Source organism: Eublepharis macularius, chromosome 2 (genome assembly GCF_028583425.1).
Source record: "Eublepharis macularius isolate TG4126 chromosome 2, MPM_Emac_v1.0, whole genome shotgun sequence".
Taxonomy (NCBI): domain Eukaryota; kingdom Metazoa; phylum Chordata; class Lepidosauria; order Squamata; family Eublepharidae; genus Eublepharis; species Eublepharis macularius.
The window spans coordinates 213,456,253-213,472,902 of NC_072791.1; positions in this window are offsets into that span (position 1 = coordinate 213,456,253).

The following is a 16,650-nucleotide window of genomic DNA, read 5'->3' on the forward strand; positions in this document are numbered from 1 at the left end:
CATATACATATCTGAAAACATAAAAACAATACAAAACAACTGCCGCCATGATCTACTCAGGCTGTAATAAATATCTAAAAAACCATGCCCATAGCTGCGGCACAGCCCAGGGTGGCTGTCAGCGGAGCACAGGATGTGGCAAACAGGACGGGGACAATTCCAGCTCAGATTCCTGTATCACTCTCTGATGGCACTCTGACTACCGCATTTTGGACCCGCTGAAATTTCCAGACAGCCTTCAGATTTAAAGTGCATTACAATGATCTAACCTGGATGTGTTTAGAGTATGGGTTACTGTAGCCAGATCAAGAAATGGCTATACCTGTATACCACTGTGGAAAACTAAACTTCCATCCACAGCCCAGGATCCAGCAACACCACCAGGCTAAGAATTTGGTCTTTCAGAGGGAGCACAACCACCTCCAGGGCAGGTTTCCTCCTCGTTCCGCGAGAAGCTTTATCATTGATCAGCAGCACCTCAGTCTTGTCTAGATTGAACTTCAGTTTATTGCCCTAATTCATTTCATTACCTTCTTCAAACGTTTGTTCAGGGCTTCCACAGATCTACTTAACTCAACTGTTAAGGAGAAGTAGAGCTAGGAATCACACCCATATTGGCGTCATATCACTCCATATCACTGGATGATCTTTTCCAGCAGTTCCATGTCAATGTTAAATAGCATGGTGGACACCATGGGATCTTGTGAGGCCTCGGTATAATATAGGCCAGGGGGTTGAGTAGTCCCCCAGCACCACCTTGTGGAAGCGACTGCTCAAGTTGGATAGTAGCCACAGGGCTGCCATAAGTTGCTCATCACGGGTACCTAGTCTCCAGTGGCCCTCTAGGGCAGCAACCGCACTGCAGGCAAACTCCCACTCCTGCACTCTGGGCTTCCCCTTGGGCTGCCAAGGCCCTGGGGGAGGGGGGGAGGCATTCCCCACCCCCAGCTTTGGTTGCCCACCAAAGGAGGGAGAACCCCCCCCCCAGCAGCATCACATGTACTGCTATGTCACTGCGAGTAAAAACCTGGAAGTGACATAGGGTAGTTCTAGGAAGTGCAGTAAACTCTATGGTTATACTGGAAGTGGTGTAGTGACACAGCTGGCATCGCACCCCTCATAGGATTGTTGTAAGGCTAAAAAGGAGGAGGGAAGAGCCATGCTCTACATTCCTTGAAAAATGATAGAATAAAAATGTGTTAGGCGTCTAGGCTGACAGGGTGCAATCCTAAGAAGAGTTACTCCAGTCTAAGTCCATTGAAATCAATGGGCTTAGACAGGAGCAATGCTTCTTAGGATTGCACTGTTAGTTTTTGATGAAAAATCCCAGCTTCGGATGTGTTTGTGTCATAAATAGGAACTGATGTGGCAATCACTGAGATATGTTGAGGTTCAGGGCAGGGTTTGGATGATGAATGTGGGGATAAGCATAGAAATAGAAGTACTAAAGTAACACACACTAACTTGATTTATATGATGGGTGCGGCCAGTCACTGTCTTACCTTATTGATGCTACACCTGTGCTCCTAATTAAGATCTCACTTTACAGCATTATAATGAGATGAAATTCATAGTGTTGTGAGCTCCGTGATGTCACTTACCCAGAAGTGACATCACAGCATCCACAATGTTGTTCTCCCATCTCCAATTTTTCTGCTGCTGATTGATTGATTGAGGCCAGACACTTGAGGGTACGGGTGAGAGTTCACCTGCTGCAGGTAGCCTAGAAGGAATCTACATTCCAGATGTCGTGCTCCAGGTTTTAAACATACTAACAGTGCAATCCTAAACAAGCGTACTCAGTATCCTACTCAGATCTATTCAATCAGGCCTACTCCCAGGGAAGTATTTTTAGGAGTTTCTTTTTTGATTTACAGACTGACAATTGTGCATGCAGGGTTTTTTGGTAATGCAGTTCTCTTTCTGTCATCAGTCTCTCTGGAGAAATATCGTGTAAGTTCCATCCATCTCCAACTAGGGGATTATTCCTCCTAAACCTCAGGAATTAAATATATTCACTGCTACAAATTCAGGTCTGCAGTATTATCAGTGTGGCATAGTGATTAGAGTATTAGACTAGGACTTTTTGACATACTGTGCAGGGACACCAATGCCGGCAAAATGTTTCTAGGAAGTAGGTATTATAACGTGGAAACTGTGACTGTTTTCTCCGTTGTAAATCTATCTAAAATGCATAAAGCAGCCAAGAGGTTCCTGGTCGTCCCCTCCCCAGCAATTTAGATTGATAAACTTTGAAATGTGAGGTCAACACTTAAATACTCATTATGCCTTCCTTGCTAGGTATTCAGTGCCATCAGGGTGTTAAATACTGTAGAGCATGCAGAAATAAAGGCTTAGCAAGAGATATCATGGGATTTTTTCAAACAAAACTGCAAAACCGTTCAATGCATCTTTACAATGCAGTGTGCTTCTATTAAGCAATATTAAAATGCACAAAACACTTCTGGTAATAGAAATGGGGGGGGGGAGCCGCTTCAACAAACTAGTCAGATTAAAAGCAGGTATTTTACACCCTGCCACCATGCTGTGAAAATTGCAGGTGAAGGCTTCTTGGTTGCATACAAATGTTCGTCTCAGTCCTGGTACTTATAGTTCTTCCACAATGTGCCCTCCCTTTGTCTTTTGACACTTGTGGAGTCAATGTATTTTGTTCTGCCTGTGCCGTAAAGAACCAGGATTTCCCAGGGAGGGAGCTGTCATTAGCAGCGTCATTGGTGATATCACAGCACTCGCTTTTTATTCTTTGCGCAGGCTTATAACGTTAGATTGGTATAAGAGATGTTTTTTTAAAAAAAGATAAAAATGAACACATGGGGAAGTCTTTGCACGGGGAAGCCTAAAAGGGGAGCAGGTTTGCCACCCATGCCTAAGTCCCCCACCTGCCTATCCATGTTCCAAACAGGAAAGCCCTGCCTGGGATAACCCGGAGGTAGGAAGTGGAGGCTGGTACTGGGAGGGGGGAAGGGTGACGATTGTTGGAATAGAGCTCGGAAGAGCAGTGGCTACATGCTTTTCAAACTGTGTGCAGCCATCCTCCTTCCCAGGGTCCCCAGGGTTTTTGCATTTAAAAAAATATCTTCATTTTCATAATGTTATATTGAACTACCAGTGTAACAATGCACAGTAGATTCTTTGAATTCCCTCTTTCATTTTTTAAAAGTAAGTTTCTAGCCTCTTTCCTTGCAGAGATATAAAGAGAAAGGCATATCTGTGCAATAGAATGGGCTAGTAGTGACTTTCTTTAAAAAATGTGGGAATTCAGAGAATCTGCTGTGAGTATTGTTACAATGGTAGCTTGATATAATGTAATGCAAAGGATGATATAAAAAAGATAGAAAACAAAATCAAGAGGGTGGAAGAGAACGTGGTGGGAAAAATCAACTAAAACGTGGCTTCCAGAAAAAGATTGAGGTTAAATGTGATGTCAAAAGAACCTGAATAAAACCCAGGGAAAACCGGAAAACCTAAAGCAAAAACTAAAAGCAAAAAAAAATGTGTGCAGAAAATAGGGGTTAATTGAAGTAGTATGGGGCCAGAACTGACAGGGAAAAAAAACCTGTGCTGAAAACCTCTTTGGTGTAGCAAAGAGAGCCAGTTTGGTATAGTCGTTAAAAGTGCAGGACTCTAATCTGGAGAACTAGGTTTTATTCCCCACTTTTTCGCTTGAAGCCAGCTGGGTGACCTTGGGCCAGTCACAGCTCTCTTGGAGTTCTCTCAGCCCCACCCACCTCACAGGGTGATTATTGTTGTGGGGATAATAATAACATACTTGGTAAACTGCTCTGAGTGGGTGTTAAGTTGTCCTGAAGGGTGGTATGTAAATCGAATGTTGTTGTTGAAATTAAAACCAATCAAGCAACACCTTTAAGACTAACCAAGTTTTATATCAGCATAACTTATTGTAAGTCAGAGTGCACTTCTGCAGATGCATAATATGAAAATTTCACAGCAATATTTATAGCCATGATCATAAACAGGTGGAGGGAGTTGTGGCACTGTAAAGTTTTGTACTAAACCATTCCAAACAAGTCCATGTGTAAGGCACTGGAACAAACCTGGTTGTTACACTTTTAACTGATCACTGGAAAACAATTGATCAGATAGGGGAGCAATTGTCACTCGAGCAGCAGTCTGAGGGCCAAGCTACAAGTGACGAATGACACTTGAACGGTAAGAGAACAGACTCACATGTATTCCTCCCTGTTCACTTGCACTCCACTTGATCAGTGGAGCGCAAGTGGAGTGCAAGTGAACAGGGAGGAATACACGTGAGTCTGTTCACTGGCCGTTCAAGTGTCATTCATCACTTGTAGCTTGGCTCTCAGAGTGGAATGCCCCGATGGCTTAGGGCCAAGCGACAAGTGACGAATGACACTTGAACGGCAAAAGAACAGACTCACATGTATTCCTCCCTGTTCACTTGCACTCCACTTGAGCTCCACTGATCAAGTGGAGCGCAAGTGAACAGGGAGGAATACACATGAATCTGTTCACTGGCTGTTCAAGTGTCATTCGGCACTTCTAGCTTGGCTCAGAGGCACCAAAGGAACAATAAGTGGCATCCTAGGCTTTCTTTGCCATCACTGCTTCATCTTTCTTCCTCCAATATGTCAGTTTGAGCCTGGTTTAATAAAAATAAGTTTACTATTACACCGTAATTCCTAAATTGTTTAGGCTTCGATACATCTATTAGTATTTGAGGTACGACATGGCTTCAGCCAAGGAGTTTTGAATTCTTGTAATCAGGGCTTTTTTTCTGGGAAAAGAGGTGGTGGAACTCAGTAGGTTGCCAGCACAGGGGGAAACTCTTGGCGGGAGGTGGTGCCCCGGGTACCACATGTATGCGCGCAAAGTACGCACACATTGCCAGGACCAATGACATCACTTTGGGTCAGCTGGAACAAGGGGGGAGTTTGGAAGAGTTTAAATTGCCCTTGGCAAAAATGGTCACATGGCTGGTGGCCCCGCCATCAGCACGGAGGGCAATCTAAACTCCCCTCTGTCTGGAGATCAGGGGGCGGGGCCACCAGCCATGTGTCCGTTTTCAAGAGGTTCCGGAACTCCGTTCCACCGTGTTCCAGCTGAAAAAAAGCCCTACTCGTAATGAATAAGTACTACATATTGAACATTAAAAGACACTTAAAATAAGAAAATTATATCTCAGAAAATTTATTTCCATGAAGCTATATTGTGCTGTTTATGAAGTAATGGCAGAGTGCCCGGGGTGGGTGGGTAACATTGTACTTTCCTTATTGTGACAAAGCACCTTGAATTCCTCTGCCTGCAGAGTTCTTAATGAGTTCCGACCGCAATGTTATTACTCATCGGGCAACCTATTTATAATGAGAGATCTGTTACGAGGTCAACAAATGAAACTGTTCTGGGAAAGGTGAATGGAAATGGAATGAGAGGTTACTGCTGGGATAGATTGGAAAGGACAAGACCAGCTCGCAATATCCAACGGCAGAGGCAGCTTGGCATATCTCCTTGTTCTGTGACAATGCTGTTGGCTACTGCGAGGGGTTTAGTAGCCAGAGTGTATCAGAAGAACGACACGTTTGCCACAGTTTACATTAGTATTGGCTATGCAAGTATCAAGAGTCTCAGCTTTTGCGTCAGGGACTGTCACTCTCATGACTATCATAAAATAAACATTGCCCCAAGATTTCTACTGGGACGAGGTGATTGTTCTGCCCCCGGGAGGCTATTTCTTCTGCAAATACAGTGTACCTCCTACTCACCTAATAAATTTCCCATTAAGTTGAGATGGTTTTGTAGATCGAGGTTGCCGGCAGTTACGTGAGTTCAAAGCAAAATCTAAAAATAACAGCCATGTAATACCTCTTATTAAGGCCAACCAAGATAACAAAAAAATAGTGTGCAAGTTTCTCAGAACTCTTCATTACGATGGATGTTAAAAGTGGAGGAAAGGGCAGAGAGAAGAAGAAACGTTTCAGGCCGTGCCTCTAAGACCTTTTGCTGGTTTCCTCTACATCACGCCAAGTAGGTTTTCATTGACAAATGATGCTGAATGAAGCCAGCATCAGGTTGCAACTTTGGTCTTCCTGGAAGAATCTGAAAATACTGAAGTAGAGATGTGGGAAAAAAATGGTCTGTTTTTGTTTCTTAGGTCGCCAGTTTGGTGGTTAAGAGCGCGGGACTCTAATCTGGAGAACCGGGTTTGATTCCTCACTTCTCCGCTTGAAGCCAGCTGGGTGACCTTGGGTCAGTCACAGCTTTCTCAGAGCTCTCTCATCTCCACCCACCTCACATGGTGATTGTTGTGGGGATAATAATAACAGACTTTGTAAACCTCTCTGAGTGGATATTGAGTTGTCCTGAAGGGAGGTATATAAATCAAATGTTGCTGTTATTGTTCATTGACTCATTTCAACAAGGATTCAGTCATAAAATGTACCCTCACAGGATTTTGTAGTTATCCCTAAAAAGAAAGTTCTTGCTCTGACTGTGATTCAGCTAACTAAGGATCATGCAGTCCTCACAGCATACCCCTCCTCCTTATTGAAAGGGCAGCTTATGAATATGAAATATCATAAGCCCCTTCCTCATGTGCCATAAGCGCAAAATACTTAAGTAAAACAAAGAGGACTTCCAGAAGTTCTTGCTTTATCTCATTAATACCTTTCCATACCTTCCTCATCCACCGTCCCAGTCTGGGCTATTCAGGGACCTGATAAGCCCTTCCCATCTGGCTATTCTCATCTAGAGTTTCTCCCAGGTATGCACAATCAAACTTTCCCCAATGTATTGTCCACCTTCGAAGACAGCCATCAAGTCATTGTTTTAAGTTAATTTTGCCCTAGGATATGTCTTGCTCTATAATTTGGCTACCCCCCCCCCAGCCCTGTGCTGCATGTGTGTTCCTTGGATCCATATGCACACCTGTGTCTCCGGGTAGTTGCTGCCACCACTGTCCCTGTATGGGGTCCTGGTTAGGCGGGGCAGCCTCCTAACCTCCCTCCTCTGCTAGTGGGCCCATGCGGTTGGGGGACTATGTGGAACAGAAGAGCTTTCTTCCTTTTTAAATTCCAGAACTCGTTTATTTAACGAATATACAGTGAATGGAAATATACAGTGAATGGAAGGCATAATAAAACAGAAACAGAAACCCCTCCTCTATCTCCCTCATGCCCTAATTAGATGTGGTGTAGGGCAGGCCCAGTCCTTTGATAACTGGGGTTACACTAGATCTACCTCTCCCCTCAGAGCCATCTCTCCCTCCTCCATCTCCCTCAGGTGTGTGTCTGAGCCTTCTCCTTCCAGCTTCAAAGCACTGGCCGCTGACGCTGCTGCCTCTACGGATGTCCCCACTCTCCTAAACTGGTAAATATCGCCCTACACTGAATCTTTCTCCCTCTTTCTCCCTAATTTTCTAGTTAGCTCTGTGTGTATGCTGCGTGTGATTTTGTGTGCATTTGCCTTTTATTACTGTTAATAAAGAAACCTTTCCTTTAGAATGCTTGCCTGTTCATTTAAAATTTTCTTTGAGTGAACGATCGTAGAATACATGGCTGGAGATCCCAAGTTACCCCCATCACTGCATCGCCTTAAATGCTAATTTCCCCAACTTACAAGGAGACCCTCTCATCACGGTAACGCAATGGTGCCATGTAGCTAATCAGATTTTTGACACACTTTAATGTACCTATGGTTAGAGTGTCAGACTAGGAGGTGGAACACCTGGGTTTGAACCCCCATCCTACTGTAAAGCTTGCCAGTTTGGTGTAGTGGTTAAGAGCACGGGACTCTGATCTGGAAAACTGGGTTTGGTTCCCCACTCCTCCTCTTGAAGCCAGCTGGGTGACCTTGGGTCAGTCACAGCTTCTCGAAGCTCTCTTAGCCCCACCCACCTCACAGGGTGTTTGTTGTTGGAATAATAATGACATACTTTGTAAACCGCTCTGAGTGGGTGTTAAGTCATTCTGAAGGGCAGTATATAAATCGAATGTTGTTGTTGTTGTTATTGTTGAGTCACCCTGGTCTTGTGTGAGTCTTAGGGCCAAACTACAAGTGACGCCTGACACAGGTTGGACACTTGTCAGCTTCCCTCAAGTTTTGATGGGAAATGTAGGCCGCTTGGCGGAATGTTGGACAAGTGACAGTTGAAAAGTCCATTGGACAGCAGCCGGAGAGCCAAGCTGCAAGACCAGGATGCCTACATTTCCCAACAAAACTTGAGGGGAGCTGACAAGTGTCCAACCTGTGTCAGGCATCTCTTGTAGCTTGGCCCCAGTCCGATCCACCTCAAAGCATTGTTGAGAAGACAAAGCAAGGAACTGTGTTCTGAGTTTCATGGAAGAATGGTATTATAACAATGTAATAAATACTGGTAGATAATTTTTTCCATGATCCATGCATTGTAATGTCTTTATGTCTCAGGTTTTTTGGGGGGAGGAGGAAGGGTTACCTTTGTTGGTTAAATGCTCTAGGCTTGAGAAATACATGCCTAGACGCAGATGTGGCATCGCAGTGCAATTCTAAGCAGAGTTACACCCTTATAGGTCAGTTGAAGTCAGAGGGGTTAAAAAGGTGCACCACTGATTAAGATTTCACTGTTAGAGGTCTAAAGAAAAGCAGGTGCTCTGGAAACTTGAAGGACGCTCTCACAAGAGAAATAATGCCAGAGGAAGAGTCTGCTGTAACAAAAATAAACAGAATTCTTGTGGCACCTTGAAAAATAACAAATTTTATGCCATTTTATTTTATTTATAAAAGCTTGTTGGAATAAAAACTCATTAGCACAGGGCCAGGGGCAGATTCAGGGCTGTTGCTGCCCCCATGTGCCCCCATGTGTGCACTGCGTGTGATGTCATCACGCAGCATGCTGCTGTGAGCCAGCCCCATTGGCGTGGCAGGCAGCTGGGACGGCGCGGGTGGCCTCCCAGCCCTCCTGCTCAGTGGCCCTGTGCTCCCCCAGCCACCTGCCGTGCCTGGCCTGCAGCTGTGTGCAGGCAGCGGTGGTGGCAGCACAGGACAACTGAGTGGGAAGGCTGGGAGGCTGCCTGCTCAGACTGCCCTGCACTGCTGCCGCCAGCACGCACTCCCAGCCAGGTGCAGTAGCTGCGGGCCAGGTGTGGCAGGCGGCCGGGAGGCACGTGGGCAGCTTCCCAGCCCTCCTGCTCAGCTGCCAGCACTGCCACCACAAGCTCTGTGGTACATGGTCCTGCCTCCGGTGCCCCCTCCGGCACCTCAGCGCTCAAGGCGGCTGCTGGACCCGCCTCCATGGATATGCCGGCCCTGCTCATGCATTTGTACAAATCCTCTGCAGACTGATGACAATTTGGGGTTATGTTCTAAGCCACACACTGGTTTGTTTGCAGGGGTGTCCTTAACCTATGGGGCAACCAAGGCAATTGCTCCAGGCCCTGCACTGGGGCAGAGGGGCAGCAATGGTGAGTTGGGGGATGATAGAAAATGGTAGTAGACAATACGGTAGTCAGAACACATATTACATTGTGAAGAGACATGCATTATGAAAAGTGGGTGCTTTATTCTTGTACAGCATGGTTTGGATGGGAAAAACGTGGTATGGGGGCCATCCTTAGCTTTTGCCCTGAATCACTAAGTGTCAGGTTCTGGTGGTTAGATTTCCATAGTACTCCACTGCACACACTCCAGTGTATGAGTTGAATTTACTTTATTAGAGATCAATCAGTATCAACATACACAGACAAGGGCAATTGGCAGAAGCGATCTATAGAAGTTTGGAGGGGTTAGTTATAGGGAAAGTTCCCGCCTTTAGGATATGGACAGTTATGATTCTGGCGTGAAGGAGCTGGGGGGGAGGGGGAGGGGGTTGAGACAGGAGGAGAGAAGAACTGGAGGAGAGAAGCCAAAATGAAGTTATTTTCAGTTCCCAGGGTCAAGCTGGCCCTCAAGGACACATTCTCGAGTGGCTGCGAAAATGAAAGTAGACACCACAGTAGGCACCTATAAGATAAGCAACTCCCAGCCAAGCCGGCCATCCATATGCAACTTCACATACTCTCAGAGGATCAATACACATCACAGAATACAGAAAATACTCATGGCAGATATGTGGGCAGACATATATGACGCTAAGAATGCCCCTGTTCATACAGTACCTCTTTTCTCAGCGAAATTTGAAGCCTTCCGCTGAAGGCACAGCCATGTCCATTTGAGGATGGCTCCTTAATCTGAAGAAAGGCTTTGCTGAGGAGAACCAGAGGATAAATGTCACTGCATTTATATAGGCTCTTATTGATCCCTGTCGCCTCGTGAGAACTCTGAATGTCTCTTTAGAAATGCCCGGCACTCTTCCGGGGGCAATCAGCTGGCTGAATTTCTCACTGGGGACCCTTGTGCAGCATCCAAGAAGATCCTGGGTTCCATGGAACACAGTTTGCAAGCCACATCTCTCATTAGGACTCATATACATATTGAACAGATTGCCGGAACCTTTTGGGAGAAGTCATAGGTAGGTGATGAGCAGTTGCTCATTAGGTGGAGCCCATTCAGAGTTGCCCCACATGAAAGTACTTACCATCCGGGCTTGGCAAGTGGTTCTTGTATTCTCCGGTGCCTCTGAAACATTCCCTCTCCTTCAATGTCTTGGCATTGCAAATGCCTTTTCAAATGAATCTGTCTCCTGCTAAATTAGTGGAATAGTTCTTGGGCTTATGCAATTTGTTACAGTAATTACCAGGTGAAAAGAACCAGCAATGGAGGTTTCAGAATCTTTTTTTTTTTTTGGTTTTGTTTTGTTCCTTTTTGCAGGGCAAAGAGAACCGCTTGCAGCTCAGAACTTTGAATAAAAGCAGAAAAGTCTCGGCACTTCTAAGGAGCACCTGAACCCCAGGACGCTATTCATTAAACATAATGGACCTTCACAATAGATTGCGTTTGGTGGAGTGCATGTTGACATCTTGAGAAATAGCCTACTTGGGTGTCTAGAAGTGGAGTTCACAGATTTTCATTTTTGGTTTATTGTGAGGCAAAAGAACATATAGAAAATAAGCATTAAGACAAATAATCTCAACAAGGAACAATTGAGCCTCTGGTGTGAGAGCTTTCCTATAGTTTTTTTTTTATAAATTATTTTATTTTTGGCTGCAGTACTTCAAACAACAGCTTTAAAGGCCTTTCTTAACCTGCTGAAAGCATATTTCTCTGCTAACAATTTGGTCCAAAATTCCCTGTTAACAAACTTGGATCACCAGCTCTTCTTCTAGAATGTTGGCTTCTCTTCAACTATTTTTCCTTTTGTGTGTTTTGAACTCACTAGCCTGTATATTCACAGCCTGGCTCAATGAAATGCTGTGCCATTGCTGGTTAGAGTTCAAAATGCTGCCTAGGCAAATGCTGGGAGATTTTGGGGGTGCTGCCAGGGGATGGTGGAGTTTGAGGAGGATGTGATGTCACTTTGGGGAGATAGTCTAGGAATTCCCCCTAATCTCTATGATAAAGACTATAGAGACTTGGGGAAATTCCTAGATAGGGTTTGGAAGTCTCCTCATCCCAAACCCTTCTCAAAAGTTTATTTTTACAGCAGTATTAGGGAGTGAAGAGAAGGCTGCTTCATTAGGCCCTAAATCCTTGGTAGTAAAGACCAAGCAGTCCTGGTAAAGTGAAAATCCCAGGTGCAATGTTCTATATGTAATGTATTTAATCTGGATTTTATTTCTGCTTGCTAATGTAGGCTTTTAAAATTATTGTTACTGTGGATTTAAATGCAGGAACGAAGGAGAGAGGCTGGATGGGTGAGTGGAGCATGCTGTGATCAGCCGGTAGCTGTCCCCACGGGGGCAGAATGAATTGCCGTTTTAGTCTGGGGGCAAGTTCTTCAGTCAGCCTTTGAGTGTCACAAAGAAAGGATTCTGGCTAAATCAGGCAAACTGTGTGGAAGCCAGAAAGGGGTTTTATTCTGTCTAAGTCAGGCAAACTGTGTGAGAGCCTGGGTCAGCCTAGGTCTTCCTCAGCAAGAGGTTATTCTATCTAGGTCAGGAAACTGGAAAAGCCCAAGTGAATCTATCTCTGTGTGGATGAGAACAGAGTTTATTCCGTTAGTGAAGACCTGTGTGGAAAATTAGCCTGTTTGACTGTGTGTGAATATGCTTTTAAGAAGATAGAATTATATTTTAAATTGCCAAGCTTAAGAACTATTCTGAAACCAACACGCTTATCAAAACCCTGAGACCATTACATTTCTGTACCTACAAATAAATTCTACTTTTCATTATGCCTCTTTTCTGTCGGGGGTGGTGATTGGAGTTTTTGTGTAAGTACCGATCAGTGTGAGTTGGTTTCCTGTAGACCTTGTGACCTAACTGAAAGTTTGCTTTGCGGATGACCAAGGTATCCAGGAATGGGAGTTTTCCCTCCCTCGATTTCTTTCTCTTTCTCTGGAGAAAGAAATCGAGGGAAAACTCCCATTCCTGGATACCTTGGTCATCCGCAAAGCAAACTTTCAGTTAGGTCACAAGGTCTACAGGAAACCAACTCACACTGATCGGTACTTACACAAAAACTCCAATCAATTCTACTTTTGTTTGAAAAAAAAATCAATTTTTTAAACTCACAACTGCACTCATGTGCTGACCGTTCTGGCAAACTGTCACCTGTAACAAGCCTTCCTATATTACCTGGAGTTCTAAGGCAAAAGCCTTTGATGGCAGAAAAATCTTTTGACGGAGTCCAGAAGGCAGCAATATATACATCACACAAACACAAAAGGTAAAAGCTTAGGTAAAGTAGAGTGTTATGTATTGGGCTAGCTTCGAGGAAAACAGGGCTCCTCAGGTAGCCAATCCTATGGGGGAAAGGGTTATCAGCAACCAATCGTTTCCCCTGGATATAAGCCAACTGTGGTCGTGTAAACATGTTACCTATTGTTTAGTGCATGCAAATGAAGGATCCTAGTGCCTGTGTTCTTATTGGGGAGTTACTGAAATGGGGTGGAGTTGGAGGTTGTTGTTCTTTGGCAAATAAAGTTACTATCATGATCTGAAGTCACTGCCTGGCTGACATCACTTGAGCACAAAGCTCAATATTTAATACTGGCGACAAGGGTGGGATCTCAGGCGGGTATGCAGCCCCACAGCCTGAGTGCTAAGAGCGAAATCACTAGATGCGGGTAAGCAGCCCCGCATCACAGAGCTGAAGCACGCACCGGCGAGGAATTGTCGCCTTGGCCGGGTCAGAGAATACCTGAAGCCCTGTGTGAGTGGAAACAAAAAGAGTGTTGGTTGTGACCAGAGCCCTCCTGAGCTATAAGTTTAAGGTAATGTAAAGAGGAGCTGGATTAAAGGCCCAAAGGCAAAGGCTATTATTATTATCATTTTTAAAGCAAATCATTACATCAGAGCTCTTTGTTTTGGGAAGTTCCTGTTAGACTACAGGGTCCAATGAAGGCAGAAGGTTAAGTCTTGTGGAAAGGGGACAAACAGCTGTTGGTGGTCCCTGACCCCAAGGAGGCTTGCCTAGCCTCAACTAGAGCCAGGGCCTTTTCGGTCCTGGCTCCCACCTGGTGGAATGCTCTGTCTGATGAAATTAGGACCTACTATCTTTTCGCCGGGCCTGCAAGACACAGAGCGGAACTACAAGTGACAAAAGGCACAGATTGGACCCTTGTCAGCTTCCCTCAAGTTTTGATGGGAAACATAGGCAGCTTGGTGGAATGTTGGACAAGTGACAGTTGAAAAGTCCATTGGACAGCAGTCGGAGAGCCAAGCTGCAAGACTAGGATGCCTACATTTCCCATCAAAACTTGAGGGAAGGTGACAAGTGTCCAACCTGTGCCTTTTGTCACTTGTAGTTCTGCTCTCAGTCTAAACCATCCCTGACAAGTATTTGTCAGCCGCTCCTCGAAGACTGCCAATGAGGGGGAACCCACCACATCCCTAGGCAGAAGAAGTTTTTCCTAATGTCTAGTTGGTACCTTCCCTCCTTTAGTTTAAACCCATTGTGTTGAATTCTATCCTCTGTTACCAACAGGAACAACTTACTTCCCTCCCCTAAGTGAGGGCAATAATGTCTCCCCTCAACCTCCTCTTTTCCAAACTGAACATTCCCCAGTCCCTCAGTCTTTCCTCGTAGAGCTTGGTCTCCAGGCCCCTGATCATCCGGGTGGTTCTCCTCTGCTCCCATTCCAGTTCGTCCACATCCTTTCTGAAGTGAGGCCTCCAGAACTGCACACAAAAGTCTAGGTGGGGCCTGACCAATGCGGTATATAGTGGAACAATGACATCCTGTGATTTGGATTTGTTGATACCCCCCAAGATTCCAGTCGCTGTTTTTGCTTCTCCATCACACTTGACTGCTCATATTTAGCTTTCCATCAAATCCTACCCTACCCTTGTTCACACACATTGCTACCTAGAAGTACAGTATATCCCCTATCCAGTTTACATGCTTTGCAGTTTTGTTACTCAGGTGGAGAACCTAGTATTTATCCATGTTAAATTGCATCTTATTCAGATCTGCCCACTTTCTCAGCATGTTCAGATCTCATTGAATTCTATCCAGTTAGGTGTCATCTGCAAATTTAAGGAGGAATCCCTTATAACAACAACAACAATAATAATAACAATAACAACAACAACATTCGTGTCACGCCTCCCAGTGCCCCCTGCTGGCGATAGCGTGTCTGACTCTGGGAAGGCAGTGCTTGGCGGGTCCGTTCTCCCTCTCCTTGCGTTGTCCGCCTAGTCGGCCATGGCCCCTTGGTGTGCTGGCTGCCGGGGCAAAGCCTGTGGCCTCAGAAAGGGGGTGACTAGATGGGTAGTTGCATCACCCCCTTCCCTTGCCTATTTCCCTTGTGGCGTCTGTCCTTTTTGCAGCAGGGATAGGCCTCCACATGCTCTCCTACCTGGCTCGGGTCTGGAGCCCTCCTTTTATCTCTCCCTACCTAATGCCAACCCTGCCCCATCATCCCTGTGCCCACCCCCAAGGTGAGTCCCACCATCCTGGCCAGGTGAGGCCACACCTCTGTGTCTCACCCTGCCCCTGGGTGCCTATGGGCCCCGGCACCTGTCACTCTCCCATCCGCCCTATTCCGGCCCTCCAGGGCTTGCCTGGCTAGGTGTGCCTGCTCCTCGCCCTCATGCTGGGGCGGGCCCTTGCTCGGCTCGCCTGGAAGGTGGGATCCTTGGTGTGGGGCTAGGCAACTGGCTATCCCTCCGGCTGGGTTGCTCTGGGCCAGTGTCTGGCAAGCGGGCCCAGCCGCCTTCCGACTTGGGGTGTCCTGCACGGCCCACCGCCCTCGCCGCTCAACCAGTGTGGGTCATCTCTTCTCGGCAGCTGCAGCCACCTGAGAGGCCCTGGCGGTGGCTGGGGCAGCAGCAGTTTCAGCAGCAGTGTCTGTGCTCCTGTCAGTGGCTTCGGTGGCAGCGGCCATGCTCTTGGCAGCAACTTCAGTTGCAGCGGTGCTGGAGGCTCCTGAGTCATCAGCCACCAACCTCCGGGTCACTGGCGCTGGTGGCCGGGGTGAGTGTGTGGGACCCCATTCTCCCTTCCAGCCCTAGGGGTCATGCTGGGTGGGGGGTCACGGTTCTCAGGGTTGCCGAGAGACCGGGGGCTGCCAGGAGGTTGGTGCCCCTGGACACTTCGATTTATATACCACCCTTCAGGACAACTTAATACCCACTCAGAGAGGTTTACAAAGTACGTTATTATTATCTCCACAACAATCACCGTGTGAGGTGGGTGGGGCTGAGAGAGCTCTGAGAGAGCTGTGACTGTCCCAAGGTCACCCAGCTGGCTTCAAGTGAAGGAGTGAGGAATCAAACCCGGCTCTCCAGATTAGACTCCCATCACTCTATATAATATAATTGGTGTCTGTATAATTTATGGACACCAATGTCCATTATCATTTATAAAAATATATTGTAAAGCACTGAGTCCAGGACAGAGACCTGTGGCGCTCCACGGGACACCTCCCTTCAATCAGACATGATGCCATTAACAACTACTCTTTGAATGTGGTTATCCAACCAGTTCCCTATCTATCAAACCATCCTAGAGTCCAGTCCACATTCCTCCAGTTTACCCATCCGGACATCATGAGGAACCTTGTCAAAAGCTTTACTGAAATCCAGATAAACTAAATGGACAGCATTCCCATGAACCAGTAAGCCCGTCACTCGGTCATAGAAGGAGATGAAGTTGGTCTGGCAGGACCTGTTGAGGACAAATCCATGCTGACTTCCCCATAGCACCATGTTGTCTGTCAGATGCTTGTGGACTGACGACTTTAATATCGGCTCCAGTATCATCCCTGGGACAGAGCTCAGGCTGACTATCCTCTAGTTCCTCGAATGGTCCCTGTTCCCTTTCTTGAGGATTGGGATAACATTTGCCCTCCTCTAGTCTTTCGGCACATCATCTGTCCTCCATACTGCGTAAAAAGGCTTAACAAATGTCACACTGTCCCTCTTCCTCGCCAGCCTGCATTTCCTCCTTTGTAATCAGATGTTTCTTAAGAACTTTAGCTTCCACAAAGATTATGGAGGCCTTCCTCCAAGACACTTTGTTGATTTCTTCTAATTGCTGTATTATATTCTGAGGCAAATTTCCCTCACCCCTCATAATGATTTTCAACTTGTAATTTAAATCAAGAAGGTTGAAGCAAGGGTTTTTTTAAAGCTATTT